The 21,507-nt window shown below is 36.6% G+C and overlaps 1 protein-coding gene across 3 annotated transcripts in view; it reads right to left on the minus strand.

The window, feature by feature from the left end:
- Positions 1–21,507, minus strand: part of BBS8 (tetratricopeptide repeat protein 8) — a 107,665-nt gene that overhangs the window by 56,071 nt on the left and 30,087 nt on the right. The window contains exons 9-10 of one of the 3 annotated variants that reach the window (XM_081765169.1): positions 18,000–18,152; positions 8,357–15,862 (exon numbers count right to left, since the gene is read on the minus strand). The exons of 1 other annotated variant lie outside the window; for it this stretch is intronic. The gene's annotated coding sequence lies outside the window, so the exon portion shown is untranslated. Of the gene's footprint in view, positions 1–8,356; positions 15,863–17,097; positions 18,153–21,507 lie in introns of those variants that run through there. One more of the 3 variants, XM_081765168.1, reaches the window with a different exon arrangement.

The following is a 21,507-nucleotide window of genomic DNA, read 5'->3' on the forward strand; positions in this document are numbered from 1 at the left end:
GGGCCTGTTACAAAATCGAAAATAGAAGGGTACAGATACTGTTTCGTACTTGTGGATTCCTTCTCTCGTTTTGTAAAATTTTATCCAGTTCGAAACCTTACTTCAAAAATTATGATTTCATGTCTGATGAACTTTTTTTTTTTTTTTTAACGAATTCGGATACTACTCTTCTATCGTGAGTGACAATCACTCTATCTTCACCAGTAGAGTATGGAAGGAGGCTCTCTCTGCTATCCAAGCTAAATACAGTTATATAAGCGCATATAGGGCTAAGAGTAACAAAGCTGAGAAAATCTGGGAATTGACTCAAAGAAGCATGAATGCTGGGTGGAAAACCTAAAGCTATTGAGTTCGCTATGAATTCCAGAGTTTGTAGCTCTACAGGCTACTCCCCATTTTTCCTTCAATTCGCCCGCGATCTGAAACATCCTCTTTTGGGGAAAAGAGAGGAAAAAGAGGGAATTACAAATCTACGAAGTGAAGACGAAATTTGCTCAAAATATGTTAAAACAATGAAACAGAGAATCGAAACACACACAAATAAAGTACAGAAGAGAAAACACGCTCAACATAAGCGAATATATGACAAGGGAGAAGAAGGAATCCATTCAAGTTACATGATAAGGTTTGGTTACGTGTAATAAGAATATCTGACCCTACGCAGAAAGTTTCTCCCTCATTGAGAAACAGATACAATGGACCGTGGGAGCTTATTGAACAGAAGGCTCCAAATACGTACCTTGTAAAAAAAAAAAAAAAAGTGTGGACAGGCAGGATAGTAAAGGCAAATGCCGATTTTATGAAACCAATTTTTCATGCTCCGTCATTCTGCAAAACCATCAAAGAACTCGTCAGAATATTTTCTTGAATTAACACAGCGGGGAGAAGACAAAGGAGGTGGGAAGTTGCGTTTATATATACCCTCGGATACTGTAGTCTGAGAGGCTTGGTTTTACAAAAAGGACCTTCCTCTCAATAAATGTTATGCTATGTTATGCTAGTAGGCCGGAGTAGGTGGTATATTAGCTGCCGTCCGTTCTACTGTTGTTATTTTTGTTACTTATTTTTTTTTTACTTTTATTTTTTTACTTTAGCACTTGGTTAGCTAGACCAGTTTCACTGAGAGATTCATCGAGGAAACGCTTATTTTCTTTCTTTTTCGAGATGTCTGATAATTTTAAAGTTCCGAAGTCTACTCGCTCTGTTTACGCTAGCGCAAGACCAAACTCTAAAAACCCCTTAGAATTGCAGTTACTGTTTTATATAGACAGTTACAGAAATAATCAAAAACGACGAAGGAGAGACCCAACTCCGGAGGTTTCATCTACAAGTAAAAGGGCTCATTTTGATCTTGAAAACTGCACGCTGGAAGAGATTCGAGAATTTCAAAGGCCCAACCCGTCCTTTTCTAAAGCACAGGAAGTTGTGCCTACTTGCAGTAACGAGATTCTAAACGAAAATGTGGAGGAATATAGTGACCTATGTACTGATGGAGAAGATCTTGAATCTTTGCCTGAAACCCCTGGGAAAACAATTGATTGGAAGCCTCTACGCTGTTCAGTTAACAGCGTTAAACGTAAACTTGAACTATAATCGTCAGGGCTCGAACCTAAGCCCCTGGATTACGGATAGTCGACCTAGTCATGCACAAGATGAGGACAATTGTGAAGTGAATTTTTGTTTTTCCTTTTCGCACTGGATTAGACAGTTCTTCTCGCGAAATAATTTAGTGTTATGAATATAAAATTATTAATTAATTATTAAAAAAAAAATAAAACAGATCGAGACATTAAAACTGGAATTCGGGAAGCGTGAAGCTTGCCCAGAGAATGCTTTCATTTAATGTTTTATAAGTGACAGTGAATTAATCAGTGTCTAGAATGGTGTATATATTATTATAGTGTATTGCAAAAGAGGAGTGGGGTCAGAGTTTTTCCTTGCTCTAACAGTTAAGGAAAAAGACTAAGAGACTCAGAACTCACAATTCTCGACCATCCCATAATAACAGTTTTATTATTTTTATTTATCCACATTAAATAATTGTGTTAATTCAGTGTGAAAATATTTAGTGTTATGTGGTAAAAGTTATTGAAAAATCTGAACTGATCCGGACTTGAGCCACTAAAGTGAGGCATATGATTGCCTAAAATATTAAAATTCAAATTATTTTTAAAAGTGAAATTCGTATTTACACCAAGTGTATGTGTAGTGTTTTTGTATGGTGAGAAGGGTCAGAATTTTCCTTTCTTGAATAGTTAAGGAAAAGACTGAGAGACATTTGAACTTTAAATGATTTTTTTTTTCTTTTCAAAGAAGCCGGATATGCAAGTGTCACTTTAGGTCACTTGCTGATTTATATTGTGTAAAATGCTAAAATAGTGTAATTGTATTAGTATATAAAATTTATATATTATATGTGTGGGGGAAATTGGCCAGATCTGGTTAATATTATTTACTTCTATCTTAGTTTAATATTATGTTAAGTGTATTTACAATTTGATATATTTATGTATTAATAGTGTAATATTATGTATCTTATTTAGCATATATCATATCTCTGAAAAACATTTTTTGCCTCTATAACATTTCAGTTTAACTAGATGGAAACACTTACGAGAGCAACGACTTTTTTTTTTTCAAAGCTCTTTTGGGAGTTCCTTCTCCCACAGTTTTTTAAACTTCTTTTTCATTTTTTCTACTCTCTCAGCAGTATATAAGACCGAGTGAAATTGACTCGAGAGGGGGAGTATTACGGAGGTCTTGCTTAGACTCGTTAGGTTCTCCGAGTCTTAAATAGGGCAGAAGGCATGAGCTATATTAGGTTGTACCTTCTAGTAGGTTTTCATTTTTAAGGGACTTCTTTCTTGGACTAAAATGAGGTCCTGTGAGAATAATTCTAAATAATTTTTATACTATTCAAGAAACAGATTTTTGCTAGGGAATTAGGCCCCGTAGAATAGGGACAGGACTTGATCCTTGAAATGCTATATTACATATTTAGGTGGATATGGCATTTAGATTAACAATTACCTGATACTAGAATTTTTGAGTACGTGTTTAAAACTGAAGCTGTGTACGGTTTTGGTCGGTTACAAGGTAATTTGTTCCTCTTGCAGGACACAATAGGTTTTTACGAATACTCTGGACACAGATTCCCGGGGTTCGATCCCTCGAAGTGGACTCGTAAGAGGCTACTGATAAGAGTTTTCATATATTTTTTTTTAATCACATTCTAATTTAGGGAATATGGTTCTTATCTAACCTTTACCTGCCAGATCTATTTAAGGATCTTTCGCTACTATATGGCGAACTCATTCTCCTTACCTACCTATTCCTATAATAAGTATTTAGATAGATATCCTTCTAGTGCATCTCCTATTTAAGGGAGTATACGAAATGGGGTCGTAGGCCAGGGCTTTTGATGTTGTGAGTCAATGCCCTTTATAAGTTAAGGTTGACAGAGGACGCTTTTAGTGAGGGCTAATCCTTCTATCTTCCACAGGCACATAATTAGAGAAACCTTAGCTTTATAAAGTTTACTAAAACTAGAGAAAAATTAAGGAATTAGAGAAGAGAATACCCAACAGGTATATCTCATGCACTTTTAAAGAAAGATATTTCATAGAATTATCAACATTTTCTAAATAAACTTTTAATAGAGGTAACTCATGTGTTATGATTTCATATGTAGATAAGATCCTGAGTTATAAACCTGTTTATTAAGTTAATTACCCTAGATATTACTTATTTTAAGATACGAGTCTGAATGTAATTTTTTTTTTTATTTTTTTTTTTTTTAAGTTTCTCGAAAATTTTGTGATAGACACACGAATAGCTATAGCTCACAGTCTGACGGATTTCAGTGTTACATACAAAAAGTAACTTGAATTATTTAATTAATTTTTTTTTCGACAAACACTAGAGAGCTAAAGAAGCAAGACTCCCGCTTAAATCTCTCTTCCAACTTTATTTGTTACTTCTATGGATAAAAGATGGTGAATGGATAGGGAAGAAGAGAGAGGGCGGGAAAGAATAGCATAGAAGTGCGGGCTCTTTTCCGGGATTATAACCTCGCAGTTATAATTAAGATTTGAAAATTTTTTTCTTCTTTAGTTTCTTGTTTGTGGTTTTTAGTGTCTTTCGATTAATTGATATTTGGTTGTTTTCTTTAGCCTATGATTTTAAGGTCAGGTAGAACTAGAGGAAGAAAATGGCGAGTCAGATTGATCTAAGTGCCTTAAGCTCTGAGTTAGGCTTGGAAGGAAATGAGAATACTGGTACAGAAAACTTGTTAGAAGCTATTAGAAAGCTGAAAGTGAACAGCTCACATGGAAGCCATGACAGCGCCTCCGAATGCAGGTGTCGGCGAAATTTGGATCTGTTGGAGCTTAAACTGGCACCTCCAACGTTTTCTGGTAAGAAAGGGGAGTTAGCTTTTGAGTTTTTAGACGGGATAACTGAGTATGCGAAACAAAAGAATCTTAGTTTGGATGATTTACTCGAGTTCGTTATTCTCAGAGTTTTGACAGATAATGCGCACCACTGGTATAATTTCAAAAAGTCGTTCGACAATTTTAGTAATTTTAAAGACAGTTTATTACAAGAATTCTTTAGTTTCATCTATGAATCAGAAATAGAGTCGTTAATTAACTCTAGGGTCCAACACCAGACGAAACTCTGTCATTCTTTATCCGAGAGATGGCCGTTTTGTTCTCTCGTGTAAAAGATCCTTTGCCTGAGAAACAAGTGGCGAAGATTGTGGAGAAAGCACATCCGAGCTATATAAGAAGTTTCTTTTCGAAAAGAGCTTTGATACGTTGAAGGAATTAGAACGGGAATCTTTGAAGTCCCTTCTAGTGTCTGAATTCACGTACACCCAGGAGTATAACATTCAGGAAGACAAGTCAATTACGCATTCAGTCGCAGCGCTTACTGGGTTTGAAAAAGAAAATGAAAATAAAATACCGACAGTTACGTTAAAAGCTCTTGACCCCGGGTTCGTTCGCCGGACTTCTGGAATAAGCGCTTCCGGTAAGAAGGAAGTGATTAAGGAAGGAAAAGAGGAGGAGAAGAAGCAGATTCAATGCTTTTCATGCGGTTATTATGGTCATAATCGTAAACAATGTTTTAAAGCACAGAGAGAACGAAGAGACGAGAAGATGATTTCAGATTCTGTTAGGAAAGTCACCCCTCTAAACCGAAGAAACCGGGAACCGTTTTTGTATGGTTATGTACAGCGTAACAAAACCTTCATGTAGGGGAAAGGAGGGTAAGTTCACGAGGTGTTTAAGATATGAATTGTCAATTTCAGAAACCTGAAGTGAAATGGCAACACAGCCTTCATGCGGTTCGGAAGGCACTAGTGCCACACGTGTTGGAAGATAGAAACTATTCCAATCGGCCATGTTCCAGTTGACCAGGAGTGCTTTGACTGTTTGCACGTCGGTTCGTTGTCAGAAAATAACAGATTTTGGTGTCAGAAAATAACGTCTGAAGCTATTGTGGTAAGTCCCCAGGGCATGATTCCTGTTTTTTTCGAAACAATGTAGTATATTAATTATAGCAATAGTTCAATGTAACTCAGAAATAACTTGATGACAGATTTGTCTCTTTTACAATAAAAAATGGCTGTTTCGCGTACGATGACGAATCAAATAGGCGGACAAGATGGCGAATTCGTCATCTTGCCCGAACTGCGTGAAGTAAGTATGTTTTAAAAATATGAATTTAATCTGATTGTATTATTAATCAATCACTTAACAATTAGTATTAAAATTGGGGTAAGTATGTGATAGTTGATGAATAGTATTTCCTTAATACAAGTAGTAAATATTATTTTTTACTATTATTATTTCCAGGAAGCAAAATGGGTAAGAAGTATAAAAGAAAAACAGATCGCCAGAGTTGGTCTCGAGAGTCGATGAATGAAGCTGTGAAAGAAGTTAAGAATGGTTGTGCTGTGTATGCAACTGCAAAAAGTACAATCTCCCAGAAGCTACGCTGCGGCGCTACGCCAAAAAATACACAAAAGAGGTAAGAAAGCAATCTTCTGGGTGCTCAAATTAAGTGATAGTTCTCTATAGGGAGTAATAATATTCTGCAATAAATTCTCGTAGGCTTAGACCTTATGCATGCTGCACATTCCAGAAATATTGAAAATACATAAAAATATAAAATGCATAAAACGTATCCTTTTTATTGGAGGACACAACAACTGTGGAATAGGCTAAACGTGAAACCTTATTGATTGAGAAGGGATTTAGGCATGGTGGATGTGTGCGAGTTCTGTGTGTCAGTTGGTGTCCCCGGCGGATGAATGGATAAGCTCGTTGCCTTGTAATCAAGAGGTCCCGGGTTCGTTTCCCGCTGGGGACATAGTGGTTCGGATCAGTGTTCGAAGTGGGAACATTCAAATATTCAACAAGGTATTGTAACAGACTTTAAACATGATGGTATTGATTGCTTGTAATTGTAACAAGCAAATTACTTTTTCGAACATTTTGTTTAAAAAAAAAATGTTATTATACTTGAAATGCTTACAAGTATTTTCAGTATGATTCAAATATATGTTCTGCCATCTATGTGTTGTAAAGGGGGTTATAACCAAAGAATTTAACTTAAGTTCTTCTAGTTCAAGCTCTTCCATATCGGCATTTCAATCAGAAGACAAATTGTCTAAATCGTTAGTACGGGATTAATATTAAATATGCTGGTAAAGAAGTTTTAGATTCTACGACTAAACAGAACGATTACTCTATGAAAATTTACAGTATAATCATCGTTGTGCAGTTGCTTTCCGATGAAGTATAATAATAAAATATTATGTTCACACTCACAGAAAGTGAGTGACAGTAGATTATACCCATTATTTGAGTATCGGTGACTAACAAAAGTAGTAATTTTGTAAAATATGACAAAAATGTTATTAACTTATGTTTTGGAGAAAAACAGGGACATTTGTAGTAGTTTTGTAGATATCTTTATTGTAGATATTCGACTTTGGTATGACTGATAGTACAATAATTTAGCACGAAATAAAGTAAGACGAGGTAATTGGGATATTATTTTTCTCAATTTCTGAAGAAAACTATAAAAACTATATTTTTAAAAATTCGTTTTGAAAGTAATGCAGTAAACAATAATCCGTGAGTTCAAGAAGATTTTAATATTTTGACTTCGGCAGTTTCGGAATAAAAACAATCTACCTGTAGGCCTACTACTTCCCAATTACCTTTTGGCTTGGCAGTAAAGCGTACCTTGAGATACATATATAGCCTAATGAGGGATAATTTGGTGTAAAAATAATTAGAGTTTCTCTTTCCAAATTTGTACTCAGTTGTGTATTCAAGAATTAAATAAACAAAGTAACGGCTATTTATGTAAATATTAAGAAGACTTTTCATTTAAAATTGCTCAGCTAAGCTAGGAAAAGCTAGTTAGACAAGGATTGTCATACTTAAGGACTTGAAAATTAAATGGTAATAATAATACTAATACTAATAATAATAATAATAATAATAATAATAATAATAATAATAATAATAATAATAATAATAATAATAATAATAAAACAATTGTAGAACAGAAGTTTTAGACAGAACAGAACAAACCAGACGAGCGCCAACGCAGATCAATTCAAACCATTTTTCTCACCCCCAGATTTTGCCTCCCACCTTGCACAGCAACAGGAGAGTTTAGCCTGGAGGCTGCATACCAGCCCGGAGTATGAGCTTGGGAGACCACACGTTGCAGGTAGCAGAAGGAACAAAGATGTCGAGGCCTAAAACATGATCTCTTTACGTCTCGTGCAGACCAATAAGTGAAAATTCCAGTGAATTAGAATTGCAGGTGAAGCTTGATGAAAGCCTGCAAATGGCAAGAAGAAGGAGGACTTTCAAAAAACCGAATACTCCAAGGGAAAAGCGAAAAATCCAGCAACCGGAGTATCATTTCACACTTCAAGAATTCCAACTCGGCAGGAACAGTTCAAAATAGGATGGATTCAAACCATCACAGTGAGGACATTCTATAAATAGACTTAACAGAATCGGACGAGATTCCTTTGACGCTTGGAAAAAACCTCGATAGTGACTACGAATACCAACAGTTTCTACGGACTAAGAAACGTTTAAAGTTTAGTGAATAATAAAAAAGAAAGTATAGTTGTGATTCATTGAATATATCGAAGTGTGTTAATAGTTGTGTGGTGAATTAAAAAAAAAAAAAATCAGAGAGACTGCTCTGAAGAAAAGTTAATTTTCTATAAACTGGAAGAAAGAAACTGCTGTGGTGTAAAACAGAATATATATATATATATATATATATATATATATATATATATAACATTTTAGTTGGGTATAAAGGATTACTGTATCGAATTTTTTTTTCATTTTTTTTAAACTGCGTAGTATTATGCAATACCCTGTTTTCGTTAAAAAAGAAAAACAGTTGCATAAAGTACATCATTATCTTTGGCCAAAGATTAACTTTTATTAATAATTATTATCTTTAATATATTTGTATTCTAATTATGTATTTATCTATGTTGATTAGTTAACACAGCTAACATGTAACTTCTTTCGTTCTTTCTCTGGCCAAAGGAGCAACAAAAAGATAAATAATCCATGTAAATGTCACCAGGTATCTCCCCAATCGCTCAACCCTTTCTGCTAGACGAATTTTTTAATTTCTCCCACGCAGCGGCGACACTGTCGTGACCTGGCTTTCTGCTTTCTTCCCCTTTATAAGGGAAGCCCTCGCCCCATTTCATCAGAGCTTAAACTGAACTCTCTGGTTTCGGTGCTCTCAAGCTGCCCTAGAGTACCCCTACGCCTTCCGCTGGCTAAAATGATAGCCGGTTAGGTGAATCTGTGGGATTGCCAAGAATGATTGTCTCTCCATTAGTGACAGTCGAAGTGACGGCTGAAGCCTGAATGGAAGATATATATATAATTAAAGGTAGAGACAGTCGGAGTGGCGGCTGAAGCCTGAATGGAAGTAAGATATATATATATATATATATATATATATATATATATATTTAATTAAAGGCAGAGACAGTCGGAGTGGCGGCTGAAGCCTGAGTGGAGGCTAAAATAGTTTTTTTCCTTATTAAAGGTAGTGACAGCTAGAATGATAGCCAGATATTTAAACATTTTGTTAGTGACTTCCAGAGTGGTGGAAGGTGTCTGAGTAGGATTTAGTATTTTTAGCTATTTACCTATTTAAGCACCAAGATATAGTAAGCCAGATATTTTGATAAGAAAACAGATAATGGAGATCCTGAATTTTCCCCTTTATTTTCGTTCATCAGGTGGCATTTTTTATTTAACTTGTTGTTCCTGATCTCTTCAGATATTTTTCCTCGTCTTTGAAACACTAGTTCTATTTATTATTTTTATAAAATAAAATTCTTGTTTATCTTCTTACGTAAAGATTTGTTTCCTTTAAGCAAATATATAAATATTTATCATAATCAGACATATCCTTATTTTTGCAATATGTAGATCGGAATTGTTAGGAGTTATACCCCTACACTTAAATACTTCTCAGAGCCGAATATTTATTACCAAGGACATTTCGCAAGTACTACTTAAGAAGGTACTTAATATATTAATCATTATTAACTAACCCATACAATATATAATAACAAAATAGAAATAAATACAAAATATATGTAATTTAAAAAAAAAATTCCGACTACACGCTTCTAAAAACGACGAAGGCCCCTCCTATGATTTCTAGGTGGCTTACTCGAACTTCCAGATTTCCGGTGGTACTGAAATTTGTAAACGGCGCCGAACACTATGTCGACTATTTAAGCCGCGACGAAGACAGTTTTACCGAACCAGAAGACTTTGAAGGTTCAGAACTTTCTAATGAGCTCTTACCACTTCAAAGCGACCGACGCTGGTTTCTTAAAAGTGCTAGGCGAAGACGGACAGCTTGCTGATGCAGAAGATCTTCAGAGTGAGGAGATTTTTATTATCGACAAGCAAGTTAGTGAAGATATTAAGGAGGTTAAGAGGAAACTCAGAGAAAGAAAGAGGGATAGTATGAGGACGCTTCCTAGGCACATAGATGTTAGTCCCAGGGAGAAGAGAGAAATGCTTCTGTCTTATAGTGGAGGTAGAAGGGGACGACGAAGAAAGAAACGATTCTCTCAATTACAAAGACATCATTGTTCCTGCGAGGTTAGTCGAACATCAGGGAAAGGATGTTTTTCTGAAAAGATTGCTGCTTTTTTTTAGAGGTGAAAGAAATGCTATTCCCAAGAAGCAGACGAAGAAATTTAAAAACTGGGCTAAGGGAACCTTTATATCAGAGGAAGGAATTTTAATTAGGAAGATGCTTTTTGACGAAATTGAGTTTCAGTGTGTGGGGGTCCCCGTTTCACTGCGAGCCCTAGTTTGTGACAGAGCCTACAACGCTGAATTTTCCGGACACCCTCATCCCAGAGAGACGTTTTCTCGTATTAGAAAACGATATTTTTGGCTGGGAATGCATAGGGATATTATGCAGTTTTGTAAAAATTGCGTGGTATGCGCTAAGTATAAGGATTATGGCAAACGTAAATTTGGTTTAATGTCCAGTACACTGGAGTGTGTGGCCGGCCGTACGGCATATGTAGATACATTTGGACCCATGACCCGCTCTAAGAATGGAGGTTTCTCATATTGCCTTATTGTTATTGACAGTTTCACCCGATATGTTAATTTATTTCCATTAAGGAAGATTACAGCTAAAGCGGTTTCCTCGTGCTTGATGGATTTTTTTTGCAGACACGGTGTATACCGGAAAATCATAGTGAAACTATCAGAGCTTTTCTGGGAAATTGTGGACGGAAACTTTGCGTATATTAGGGTCGAAAAGCATTAAGATTTCTCTAAACAGGCCGAAGGGGAATAAATCTGAAAAGTTATTAAGGATTGCAAGATGATGTTGGCCATGTATAATGAAGAGCATGACCAATGGGCGAAAGATCTGAGATTTATTGAGTTTGCTCTAAACTCGAGAACATGTGCGGCCACTCAATATACTCCTTTTGAATTGCATTATGGTCGCAGTGTATCTTCTCCCTTGGACCCTCTTTTGTCTCCAGTTGACAGTGAAGAACAGAGCGAGGATTCGTACCCCCGCTATGCGTAGGAAATTAAGTCCAGGGTTACATGGGCTTTTGAGCGTGCAAATGAAATTCAAAAGAAGATACACGTCACTCAGAAAAGGTTTTATGACAGGTTGCGCTTGCCTAACCCCTTCAGAATCGGACAAAAGGTGTGGATGAAATCAGTTAGGCTTTCTTGCTTAGCGAAATCTGTTACGAAGTCGTTCTTACCCAAATTCGATGGTCCTTACGTAATAAAGTCGAAGCTAGCACAAAACACTTATTTAGTCAGGAATGTCTTTACCAACAAGGAAATAAGGGTTAATTGTGACTTCTTTAAAAATTTTATGAGCCCCCAACCTTTGCAAGACATCTTCATGAACAGAAAGAAGACTACCATGTGCCGAGGAAAAATGTTAACAATAGTTGTGAGGGACAAACGCGCCTGAAAGTTCCGGAACAAACGTATATATAGGAATTGAGAGGACAGACTTTCCACGTGTAAAATTCGTTTATTGGCGACCAAATACTTCTTTTCTTTGTTCACTATTTTAGTATGCCGTCAATTGTCATTAGTAACTCAGCTTGAATAGGAAAGAGTGAGAATTGAGTTTTTTTTTTAAAAAAAAAAAATAAATAAATAAATAAAATAAAACTTTCTAATGTTGAGTGGTCATTGATTGTAGAGTGCCTTCTTTGAATTTTGTTGTTGTCCTCCCTTTTCCATATTTTTTTTTTAAAAAAAGGAAATTAGTGATATATGAATTGTGAACTTAGAAAACTGGACATATTCGCTTTTACATCTGACCGAGATAAGCCTAGAGGATTTTTCTCCGAGTTCAGCCTTAATATGGAGGAAAAGATTTTTTTTTAAGAAAACAAAAAAGTCTGTTAGGCATGTATTCTGCGCGGCCAGACCCGATCCTGTTAATCCAATAGAACTTACACTTCTGTTCAATGTGGACTCTAACAAGAATAATAAACGAAGATTAAAACGTTCTGATGAAAATAACCCCGACCATAAGATCCAGAAAATAGACCCGTCGACATGTTCGCTGCAGGAGATTAGGCTGCTGCAAAGTGTAAAAGATACGGCACCGACTCCGAAACCTGAGGGAACTGGTTTGACCCCCGGTCGAATTCCTCCTCACGACCACGACTCAGGGAACGACGATGTTCTGTGCCTCTGTTTCGACGAAGATTTTTTTCCATTAACTCCAAGACGTTGACGTTGAAGATGTCCCTATATCTGATTCTCCGGCGAGAAGGAAATTAAAATTTTGAGGGCGAGAAGGAAATTAAAATTTTGAGGGCGAGAGAATTTCTCCTACACGGACTCTACTGTGTGTAAGTGACTGTGTTCCCTAGGAACAATTATCTAAGTGTTACTAAGAAGACTCGTATGTGTGTATTAAAGTTCAGATAAGAATTTGGTGAAATATAGAACTGAATCAGACTTTGAACAATTATTGAGTTGATAAGTGTATTAGTTCGAGTGTTTTATTATTTTTACATACATTTTTTTTTTTCAGTGAATAAGACAGTGAATAAGAAATCATTTAAAATAATGAACAATTGAGAATGAACTCAAGGACTTTGGACTGCAATACAGAGAATTTTTCTTTTCTTTTTTTTTCTCTCTTATTATTTAAGGAGGTAGGCTATGCTATAGCACCTCTGGTGTATAGCTGTTTCATTTGTATAAATTTTGTTGGTAATTAAATTAGTATTTAATATAATATTAGTATTGTTTTAGTAGTATAAAAAAATCCTTGGCCAAGGTACTTATATATATAGTGCTAATTTTTGCTTTGCTTTTATATATATTAAAATGTTCTTAATTTTGTGTAAATGAATTCTTGCTATGCCTCTAACATATTTTTTTAATTTAGTAGTTTTAGAAAGTTACAAAAAGAGCTCTGAACTTGACTCCCCTATACGCCGTGGAAATCTTCGCTGCTTTTTTTTTTTTTTTTTTTTTTTTGCGCCTTTTTTCTTTTATAGGGAAGATTGGGGAAATTGTGTGGAAAGCTGACCACTTGGCGCGAGGCTTGAGACTATATAAGTCAACCCACCCCTTCTTCCAGGATTCACTTCTTTTAAAAATTTCTTCGGGGACTCTCTGCTTCTGATAGTTTTAAGCAGGTTTCTAAGTGATGAAGCCTGCGACTTTGTAAATGATAGCTAGATTTTTTTTTTTTTTTTCAAGGGACATAGGCCAGAGTAGCCCGTAATGAGGGTTTCTCTTTACATTTTAATGCTGGCACTGGTTCTGTCTGAGAGACTGACTTGGGCAGTTACCTTTTCGGTGCTCGCCGGGATAAGAATTTTAATGAGGTTCTCGGATGATTTTAAGGGCTCGGGAATTCGCAAAGGCTGGAGTGAGGCTTGAGTTCCTGTTCGAGTCCATAATAGTTAAAGTTTCTTTAGGGAAATTAGAGGAGCTTGTTAGGAGACAGCAGGCCTAATAGTGAATGTCTCCGCCTTTACGAGAGCTTGCAGTTACAGAGCGAGTAACCTCACGGCACAGATATTTTGTTTTAACTAGTCAATAAAGAGTTATCTCAGGGTAATTTCAGGTTTTTATTTAAGCTGATTCTCTTTTTCCGACCTCAGTTTTATGTTTATATTTTTCCTTGATAGGCTGGAGAAACGACAAAAGGAGGAGGTATTCCTCCCGTAATCTATGAATCTTGGCTTTTTCTTTTATTTTCTATTACTTTAACATACCTTTAGAGAGCTAAAGAAGCAAGACTCCCGCTTAAATCTCTCTTCCAACTTTACTTGTTACTTCTGTGGATATAAAAGATGATGGATGGATAGGGAAGAAGAAAGAAGGCGGGAAGGAATAGCAAGATGTAAATGCATCATGTAAAATATTACATAAATCTTAAATACAAACACATATTATAATGCAACTATGTTAATTACGACACGGATCGGTTACAATCATGATGTAGAATTCTAAAATATACTGAACAACTGAATCCATCTATTTCTGGTAAGTCATATATATATATATAAACGGAACCGTGTTCTAATGAGCAAATATAGCATATTAACTAATAATAATAAAACACCAATGCACCATTGCTAGTGCCCCATATGATTCTACTACTGTGTTAAGCAAATTACTTATTTCATGATCTGAGATTAACTCTTAATATCACGGATGTAATCAGAGGCGCCGATTTTTGTATAACTTTCAGTGGTGGTGGTGGCGTGTTCAGATCAAGGTTATTAAAAAGAAACGTTAGGCTATAAGTGCAGACGCTTCGTTCTTCGTTTGCGTGACATCACCAGCGAGAAGCATGCAGGTATTTTAGCGTACGAAACACGCAGAATATATTTCTTTTTTTATGAATAATATTTTTGCTGTCGTAACCCTCTCCTACACACAAACTACGAATAAATAAATAAACAGCAATAAACAGAACATCATCTTAATGCAATTTACATTATGGAAAATTAACAATGTATATTGCATAATCATTTATTTCATTTTTTTTGAGGAGATAGATAATTCTTGAATTATAATTAATTTTAAATTTATTTAGATCTGAAATGTTACTGTGAATGTGTACTGTAAGTCACGAGAGATCCACGAAGGATGATATATAGCAACATTTAAACCATATTTATTATTGGAATACATTGTGTAATGACTTGCATATTTTTAAATATTGATAAATGAATGCTCCTCATTGTGTTCTTACAATCACTTTATCAATTTATAGTTTTTTTAAACTATGAACCGTGTAAAACTAAATCAATGTTTAAGGTCTAATACTTGGGTGAACTAGTGCTGCCAATGAAACTCGTGAAATTTCTCATCGTGCCTCGAAAACGGGACGAGAACTGCCATTTTTTTAGACTTGAATTTAAATTATACTTCTCGTCTCGGATTGCAGACGAGACGAGACATTTATTGTTTTGGACAACACTAATCTCATCAATGAATTAGAAATATTAAACTTGCTACTTTCACTGAAATTTCTAACTCTTCCATCCTATGGTGCAAGGTGTGGGGCAATAGGTCCACATGTTTTACCCACGGGACGCCCCGGAGTGTTATTCCGATTTCCAACTCAAATATCTACAGAGGACCAATAAGCAGAAAAATATCGAAAAATAACATTTTAAATGATGAACTTCATGCATGTACATAGAAATTTATGAAAATGAATAAGGAAAATACACTTGTTATTTTACTTTGACATCGAGGACACTACCCACATCCGCGCCTTCTTTTGGTGATACTTCATTGCTCTCTCGGCTTTGGCTTGTACATTTAAGTGCCTTATGAGAATAAATGTTCTTGTGCGAACACATGTTTTTATTATGGTCAGATGTAAATCGGTGTACTTTTTACATAAAACCTTACACAAAGTCTTAATCACTCCCCTTTTCTGATTAATTTTATTCCCATGAAAATCGGTGAAAAGTGCTTCAAACTCTCGAACAGTCAAGAGCCAATTTCCTGTAGGAACAAGTAATCTACCTCTTAATAATTTTTCAATCCAATCTTCAGCATTTGGTGGTCCAACTAAGCTCTCTCTTGTGGGTTGTCCAAGTAATCAGTCCAGTGACTGACAACGATGAGCAATGTATCCTGCTAGGTAACAGAGACCTTCTCGAGAACACTCTGATTGCGATGAGGCGGAACTATTCTCTCTGAACACATCCTGAAGAATTATTTCGTGTGTTACAGCATCACTTTCAATTGCGGATAACGTTGCTGTATATCTGGAGTGACCCCTGTAAAAAGATGGTAAGTAAAGTAATCTTCATTGTTGATTATTGCAACAGGTATCACAGAGCTTTAAAGAAAGGTCTATATCTTCCTGCTCATAATTAAAAGTGTCAGGCAGCTAACGCCAACAGACGCTCTACAACATTCCTATATATTTTTTCCCCATTTGATAATGTAAAATTATTGTCCAAAAAGTGACTGCAAAGTAGCTTCAGCAAATGAGGAATATCAGCGAAAACTCAAACTCTACTATTGGACTCACAGGGATTAGGAAAATACGATTAGGAATCTATTTTGAGATCTTCCTTTCCACCTCCCTTCCTCTTTCTAGCCAACCTCAAGAATCACTGAAATTATTTTCAATAATAATGTCCCTGTCATTTGAACATCAAAATCGTAGTATATAGGCTATTTTTACATAATCCACGTAACATAGAAACTAATACTTGGCTATAAGGACCCAACACTTTTTTTTTTTTTTTTTTTTTTTTTTTTTTAATATAATAGCAAATGCGTGAATCTATGTTCATTTCATCAAAAGTTAACACACACAGTAAATCTTTATCATTGAACTGCTGCACTTGATAGCGCATTAACTCTTAATACATCATGCAAAATTCTAGGGCTACAATTAAATAAATGGAAGACCCATTTTCCCAAAGTGAATAGCCCTGGAAGTGGAAAATTCATGGTGTTTCGGATGTATAAACAGCATTATTATGATAAAGCGCGTATCGTCAGAGCTTTACTTATGTCATCTTTATTTCAACGCGCTCTTTTCTTTTTACTTATAAGAAACTCTATTTGCATAGGAGTGAAAAGACTTCCTGTAATTTGCTTGACAACAGGTTTCACTTTATCACTAAGATTTTTTTTTTTTTCAAAGATTTGATTTCTTTACTCTTCTTATTTATGGTACAACGCAATACAGCATTTCTCGCTTTGAGATTAATAATTTGCATTTGAGGTTTTTGTTCGACTGTTTCATAGTTATTAATTTTGTGTTTAATTGTTCCCTGTCAATATTAAAATCTCTAAATTCTGCTTCTGTTTCCTTATCTAATTTCTCTTTTTTGGAAAAAGTGTAGACAAGTTGTTCAGAACCTGTTTTCTGACTTCTCGCGATTCATATTTTAATGTTCTATCATGCCGGAACACTTGAAGATGAAAGATAAACTTCAACATAATTTGTTCCATTTTGTCAGGAATTGGACTTTGAATGTCTAGCTGAACTGAGGAAACTGCATTTGGTTTCAGAATTTTCTTTGGCGGTAAGCCTAGAAGTTGAAATTTCAGATCTCGCAAATAATGTTTTCTGAGAAATGCACACTACAAACAGTCGCGTTTTTAAAGTTTATTTTATCTTTTCTTTTACATGCATGGACCTACTGTTTAGCAAGAAGAGAGTCCTTAGGGAAATTGTGTTGCACAATACCTACCTGTACTTTTCGTTTTTCTAATATGATTCCTTCACTTTGCTACAGCACAAGAAGGCATTTTTATTCACACCCACAAACACACATACACAAAACAAAACAAAAAGAAACACTATATTACAAGAAATGAAATGCACAAATACACGTAATAATAAATACGTACACACGTACTCAAGTTCACCACACTATCTTGCAATATTGCATTTCTGTACAGCGCGCGAAGCAGACGACAAGCTCAAGTTTCTCGCTGGTGACGCCACTGTGAAGAATGCGTAAAAGTAGAGGTTCTGGACATAGGTTAAGAGCACTCCCTAGTTCAGATGTGTGTTTCATTGTTCAATATTTAAGCCAAGACATCTAGATTCTAGGGGGCCCAAGAAACTTTGGGGAGGGAGGGATAAAGTCACTTCGGATCTCTCAGGATCGGCGCCTATGCATGTAATGTTTTATACGCATTGCTAATTAAGCTGCAACTACAGTCTTACGTTACACATTAAAAAAAATCCTTCTTGAAAATGGGACGAGACCATGGTCATTTAGTACATTGTGACTTCATTTTTCAATATAGATTATTATTTTGAATATTCTAGCACTATGTTCAAAAAGTCATAAGGCCTCACTTCTCGTATCTACCTGATATTAAATGCATTATAAAATTATATATTAACTTCCCAAAAATCTCAACCTCAACAATAGAAAATCTTACCATCAAAATTTCAATTAGACTAGAATAAAGGACGGAATCAGTTATGCATAAGTATTTTTAAATTTCCTTCGTACTTAAATTTGCGTTTTGTAGTCAATAGATTGCAGTGCACATACTCGATTTCCCACTTCGGTGCTGCCACTCAAACAATACCTGTGGAAGAATTATAATAACTAACTGATAATAGTTACAGAAACATTTTACAACATTTTACAATCTATTATTAATGCAACATGCAAGATTTTATTGTTACGTCCTATAAAAACATAAAAACCTTTCATTAAGAAAGATTACAAGGTTTTCTATTATTACAAAGACTCAATGTTAGAACTCCCCTTAATAGACGAAAATGAAATCATTAAGTTTTACGTCCCACGGTTGTGCTGGCTAGGCTAAAGGAGATGATGGTGATGAGAAATGAATGACATGATGGAATGAAGAAAGTGGGAGAAAACGGGAGAACTCCGAGAAAACCTACGCACACGGTGTTTTTCCACTACAAGGTTCACTTGGCGCGAGCTGGGATCGATCCAGGGACCCCATGCACCAGAGGTGAACGCTCTACCACTGAGCCACGGCGGCCCCCCGTTAATAGACGAGTTTTCGTTTCGTTTCACATAATTATTTCAATTATTTAACACTACTTCAATTTATAAATCATCGCATTCAAAGTACATAGAAAGAAAATTAACACAATTTTGGCAAAACGAAGAAGAAAAATTCTGTGGTTCAATAACTATTGTCCCCGGCATATTTAAAATACTTGAGCTGGGATGGCTGATGGGGGATATTGTAGACTCATGTCTTAGATGCCTATATGCTAAATTTCAGAACCATAGCTGCTTTTTGTCGTTTCAGATGTGAGAGGTGGCACCTAGCTTGATAAATGGAGAAAACCGAACAACGAGCTGTCAAGTACTCCAGAAAAAGGGGTATTTGCCCAAAGGAGAGTCATGAGGACATGATCAGTGTGTTGGGTGATGGGGCTCCTTCCTACCAGGTGCTAACGAACTGGTGCCGCGACTTCCGTTGCGGCAGGGTAAGCTGTCAACAGCTCCAGCTCCTCCAACAACAGCATGCACCCAAAAAACATTGATGCTGTGCATGATACGGTTATAGCAGACAGACGAATCATGGTGCAACAGTTAGCAGACATCATGCACATCTCTGTAGGCTCAGTGGAAATCACTGTGCATGAACACTTGGGATTCAGAAAGGTGTCAGCTCGATGGGTACCCAAAATGTTATCTCGTGAAAATCAGAAAGACAGAGTTCGATGTTCAAGGGCAGGTTTGGAGGTTATGAGGGAAGACCTGAAACAGTTCTGTGATAGATTTGTGACAGTGGATGAGACGTGGCTCCACCACTATGATCCCAAGTCCAAACGGCAGAGAATGGAGTGGCGACACAGCAGTTCGCCTCCCCCACACAAGTTCAAGGTGCAAGCATCAGCACGCAAGCTTATGGCCACAATTTTTTGGGATGCGAAGAGTGTGTTCTTTATTGACTACCTGGAAGTTGGACACACTATCACGGGGGCCTATTATGCAGCCCTAATCCCTAAGTTACGCGAAGCAATCACGGGAAAACGGCGCGGGATGATGCAGCAAACAGTGCTGTTCCACCAAAATAATGCTCCGGCCCACGAAAGACATCTTACTGGTGCCGCAATCCATGCTGCTGGTTTTGATGTGTTACAACATCCTCTCTGTTCACCCGACCTCGCCCCTAGTGACTTTCACTTATTTCCAAAGTTGAAGGAGCACATCAAGGGGAAGAAGTTTAACTCAAATGCAGCTGTTATTGAAGCTGTGGGGGAATGGCTCACGTCTGAGCCAGACACTTTCTTTGAAACTGGCATAGTGGCTTTACAGCATAAGTGGAAGAAGTGCATTATTATGAAAGGTAACTTTTTGATAAAGTAATACTGCTTCTAGGTCAGGGACAGTAATTATTGAACCACCCTCGTATATAGAGTAGACATCCCTTGTTGATGGTGCGCGCTTTATGCAGTAGCTTTCATGCTTGTCTGTAGTATTATTGAGTAATTAGAAATGTCAGTCATGCATACTGTGAGAATATATGTGAGAAGTGCTTTCTCTTGTGCTATTGAGAGCAGACAAACACTCTAAGACGACAAAAGATATTAACTTTTCTTTTTTTTTTTTTTTTTTTTTTTCATAAGACCCTATCGTTCGCTGGAGCAGATTCTGAAGTGCAAAAGACAAGAAAACTTAAATCTGAAAACTTCTCGGGAGTGTTCAATTAATTTTGAAGATAAAGAAAGCATCCCTATCTTGGCGAAATTCGGTCCCTTATGCAACCTTATTAAGAAAGATAACAAAATTATTCTACTCCTTTATCACAGCCCACTTTCTTCCTCTCTAATTTTCCTCCCTGAGTACAGAAGGTTGATCCATCTATATGCGTGTCCAATTTTAAACCTTCACCCTTGCTGAAAGAATCGACCAATCCGAATGATTCGAACAGCAGGAGAAAGCCGAAAGTCTCTAATGTCGCGCCAAGTTCGCGCGTGTGTGGTGTGTGGCCATAGCTCCCACGGTCAACCGGTTTTGGGAAGGCTACGTCGTAGCACTTTTTCACGCTAAGTTTTCTGTGTCACAGATTCAAAAACAGTGCAGGGCAAATGGAGGTGCACTGAGGTCAACAGCCATCAAGAACATAACAGACATAAGCACCACGACGTTTCAGCACTTCGTTCATCTAGTAAGGGAAGTAGAAAGCGATCGTGTACTTCGGTGACTCCACCTGTAGCTCGGAAATTGCGCTCAATGGCCCTGCAAGGAAAACACTCCTATACAACGTGTGATGGCAAGACGATTGCACGTGGCATAGTCAACTGTGAACCGCAATCTACGTGGCAAATTAAAGCTCCGGATGGTATTTAAAAGTCGTGGGCATATCCTTACTGCGGCATCGGAGGGAGAGGAAGACCCACTATAGACGCCTCTACGAATGCCACCTCTCCAGAAAAAAAGTGAAAATTTGTTGCCACACTCGATGAACAATTGATTTATCTCCATGAAGTATGGATTTCAATCAGACTGTAGCAAAATTCGAGCCATATACACCCCACGAGACGCAAAACCCCATCCTGACTTCATCCGTCAATACAAAGCAAGTTTCTTGAAGGGATTTTTAGGTTACTGTGGGATATTGCTATGAAGGCAAGTATTCTTGGACTTCTGAACTACTTTCATGATTAATTTTAACATTTTGTGGTAATAAGTGGAGGGGCCATTGCTTCACTCAAGTTTTTTGAAGGAAAATATGAAACACGTATACCCTTATTTTACGTCCAGTATATCTGTGCGCAGTTTCATTCGTTTCGGTCTACTTTTTCTGTGCTTTTGGCGTCGAGTAATAAATTTCTCGGTGGGAGCTTTTCCTCTAAGAAGTGTTTTCCGCAGAAAATAATAATAATAATAATAAAAATACACCTATTTGTTTATTTCACGTGTAGTATCTACCTGCCCAATTTTATCGA

This window comes from Thermobia domestica, chromosome 7 (genome assembly GCF_964235325.1).
Source record: "Thermobia domestica chromosome 7, izTheDome1.hap1.1, whole genome shotgun sequence".
NCBI lineage: Eukaryota > Metazoa > Arthropoda > Insecta > Zygentoma > Lepismatidae > Thermobia > Thermobia domestica.